General features: G+C 41.4%; 1 non-coding gene across 1 annotated transcript; it reads left to right on the top strand.

Annotated features, from left to right (window-relative positions):
• Positions 1-1,464: 1,464 nt before the first annotated feature.
• On the top strand, positions 1,465-1,571 carry LOC145629845 (small nucleolar RNA R71). Its single transcript, XR_014111974.1, has one exon. It is a non-coding gene; the product is annotated as a small nucleolar RNA R71 (small nucleolar RNA).
• The last annotated feature ends 2,323 nt before the right edge of the window (positions 1,572-3,894 follow it).

The raw sequence follows: 3,894 nt of genomic DNA, 5'->3' as shown, positions 1-3,894 counted from the left end.
TCTACCTTAGTTAGTGATTTAGGTATTTATTTTTGATTAGGGGATACGACTTTACCCTGTCAAATGGATAGAGGGATTAAACTAACACTTGCTCCAAGATCGGCTAAGGCGCCCCTAGCTTCCATGTTCCCAATTTTCACCGGCAAAGTGAAACTTCCTGGGTCTTTTTCCTTCTTGGGCATCTTATGCTGGACAAGAGCACTCACTTAATGTGGAAGGGTGATAAGCTCATCATTGAGCTTCCTCTTGTTGGTGAGAATATCTTTGAGGAACTTGGAATAAGATGGCATTTGTGTCACAACTTCAAGAAAAGGGAGGTTGATATGCAAATTCTTCATGACACTAAGAAATTTTGTGAACTTGTCATTCAACTTCCTCTCCGCAAGCCTACCGGGAAAAGGAACCGGTCCATCAAGATTCCTAGCCTCACTAGGAATTGAAGTTGTCTTCTCATTGTCTATCTTCTTCTTCTCCGAACCTCCTTCTATATCATCACCTTTTTCTTTCTCACCTCCCTTATTTTCATTCACACTCTCCTCTCCTCCCTTCTTTTCCTCACTATCCCCTTCATTTGGTCCTTCATAGGAAGTTCTCGACCTCAATGTGATCTTCTTGCATGTATCGGGTTTTGGATTATGAGATGGGTTAGGTTGTGGTTGTCCGGGTAGAGTGGATGGTGAATTGAAAGGAGTTCTCTCGGCCAATTGAGCTAGTTGTGAATCAACCATCTTGTTGTGGGCTCTTATCTCTTGCATTTGTTGCCCAAAAGATTGCATTTGCGCATGCATGGCTTGGAGGAGTTGAGTTTGAGTTAGCTCCGCTTGAGATGCTTGTTCTTGATGGTTTCTTTGAGGTGCTTGGGTTTGATTGTTGTATTGGTTGTTCCTTGGATAGCTTCCTCTTGGGTTTTGGGGTTGAGATGGAGGTAGATTTTGATATTGAGGATTGGAGTTATAGGAAGGTTGAGCTTGTTGGTTCCATTGTTGAGGTTGAGGTACAAACCCGGGTGGTGGTTGTCTCCAAGCTACTCCACCGCCGCTTCCTCTAAATCCCTCTTGCCTTGTGTTGTATGCCGCTACATGTTCGGGGCTTAAACCTCCACAATAGGATGTATCATGGTTCGTTCCTCCACAATTTTGACAAGAGAAAGAGTTAACTTGAGAAGAGCTTGCTCCACCACTTGAGCTTGCATTCACACTCGTGTTCAATTTGGAAAGCCCTTTTGTTAGTTGATCAATTTGATGTTGTAATTGATCAACTTTCTCCAATTTGTAAATATCACCTCTCTATGGAGCGTTTCTTCTTCGGTCCCCCCAAGAGTAATTCTTTGCTACCTCTTCTATTGTGGCTTCAACTTGATTTTGAGGGATCTTGATTAATTGACCACCCGCCCCCGCATCCAAATTGGCTCTTGACATGGGCTCCAATACGTCGTAGAAAAACCGCATGAGCAACCCTTGATTGTAATCATGGTGGGGACATGCTTGCACCAACTCTTTGAATCTCTCCCATGCTTCACCAAGACTTTCATCGGCCTCTTGCTCAAATGATGCAATTTTCCTTCTCATTTCGGCGGTCTTCTCTTCGGAGATAAAGCGCTTCAAGAACGCCTTTACAACCTCCCTCCATGTTGTGAGAGAGTTAGGCTTTACTTGCTTTAGCCATTTCTTTGCTCGTCCGGTGAGAGATTGCCGGAAAAGGTGCATACGAATTTAGTCTTGACTCACTTCATTGGTTTGCATCATTGTGCACAATTCAAGGAATCGGTCCAAATGTTCAATAGGGTCCTCTCTTGCACTTCCGGAAAATTGCTCCGATTGGACCATTCGAGTATATTGTGGATGGATTGAGAAGTTGGTTTCCGTGACGGGAAGCAAAATCCCTCTCGTGAGCTCATAATCCTCCGGATTTCCGAACTCACGAAACAAGACATCATTCTCTTGTCCCGCCATTGATTCGCATGGTGAACTTGAAGAGTAAGTATCACTCTCACTATCAGCTATATCACCAAAACCTCTTCCCTCGTCTTGATAAAGCCTACGGACTTGTCTCAAGGTTCGGTTGATTTCGTGGTCATTTTGATGTGAGGGTGCTCCTTGAGACCTCCTAAGCATTCACCAAAGCTAAGCAAACAATTAGCAATGACAAGGATGATAAAACAATATAAACAAAAAGAAAAGAAAGCAAAATGACTCTAACAAAAGCAATAAAATTCGTTAAACAAGCCGCTTCCCCGGCAACGGCGCCAAAATTTGATCGGGATAAGATAGGTCGTTAAGCTACCACCCTAACCAAATTAATCGTTTATAAAGCCTAAACCTACACTAAACTAGTTAGTGGCAAGTAAAGGGTCGAACCACCAGGGAAGCACGCTAATTCAACATCAAATATCACTAATACAAGAGTGAAAAGGGGATTGTTTTGTTGGTTTTGTTGAGTATAACACTAAAACTACAAGTAAACAAGAAAATGATGATTAAAATCAATAGAAAATGACGCTAGGGATTCGGGGGTTTCAAACATTATTAGAAAGAGGGGAACAATGATAGTTATCATGATGAACATGCCAAACAACACAAGATTCTACCTAAACAATTCATTCTCATGCAATAGTCTAGGTAAATCAATGAAAGAAGTTTATGCTAATTAGGATCATTCTCATGCATCCTATTAGACACAAGCAAATCAAGAGAATAAAGAAGCACAATACATGAAACTCCATTTTAACAACTCATTCTCACACAATCATTAAAATAGAGGTGATCTTAATCTAGTTCAAATCATTTTCATGCATTTAAACTAGAAGGCAATCAAATAAAGTGCAACAATAATCTCACGCCATTAAAAATCACGTCTTTCATCAATTTAAGGCATGTAATCAATCCAACTATCATCAGTCATCCATCATTCAATACATATCTTCCACCCCCTTCCCCTAGCTAAGAGTTTAGCCTAGAGAAGGGAGATTAAACATAATATCAAAACTAGAAATAAACACAAGAAACTCAAAACAAAACATGATTGAAATATATGAAATCAATAATAACTAGATAAATTAATAAGATAGACAAACATAAGTAACAATAAAACAAATAAATAATATTAAAGGAGAGGGGAAGAGATTACTAAAGAAAGGATTGAAGAAAGATGAAAACTTGGATACTTGCTTGATTGATGGAAGATTAAAGCTTGAGCAAAGTTGAATACAATAAAGGAAGCTTGAATAACAATCTATTTTTTCTCTCTAGATTAGGCTAATGTTCTATGGAATTAGTACTAATTGTCCTCCTATTACAAAGAGTCTCGTCTATATATAAGTGGCTCCACCCAAAAGAAAGAGACTTGGACAACAAGGCGCAAATAAATCGGAAACCCAGCCGTGCGCACCCGCACAGATGAGCTGCGCGCTCGCACAGAATGTGTGTGCGCCCTCTCAGCATAGTGCGCGGCCGCAACTTTGAGTCTACGGGGAAAATGAGCGCGCCCGCACATTAGTCCTGCGCGCCCGCACATCAGGTGTGTGTGCCCGCACACAAGTCGCGCATAAGGTCGCGCAAACTCTTTGGTTTGGCTCTGTTTCTTCAGTCTGGTTGTGCGGGTTCTGACAGGGTTGTGCGCCCGCACAGCCTCACATGTGCGCCCGCAGAGAAGGCGCATAGTACCCCGCGCACAACAGATAGCTTGGCTTCTTGATATCTTCTTTCTTTCGGCACATAATACCTATAAAACCAAAGCATAGAAATCAAAATAAAAACAATGCGAGAAGACTAAGAGAAGGGAAGATAAGGGAGAAAAGGAAAGAGGAAGCAAAACTAAGTAAAAATGCTTAGAAAAAGGGCCAAACAAGCGCAAATGAGGGGAGAATCCTTAGAGAAAAAGGATAAAAGAGTGGCA

The sequence above is a fragment of the Chenopodium album genome, chromosome 4 (genome assembly GCF_948465745.1).
Source record: "Chenopodium album chromosome 4, dcCheAlbu1.1, whole genome shotgun sequence".
Taxonomy (NCBI): domain Eukaryota; kingdom Viridiplantae; phylum Streptophyta; class Magnoliopsida; order Caryophyllales; family Amaranthaceae; genus Chenopodium; species Chenopodium album.
The sequence above is the reverse complement of the archived record's forward strand: the minus strand, read 5'-3'. Positions and strand labels throughout refer to the sequence as shown.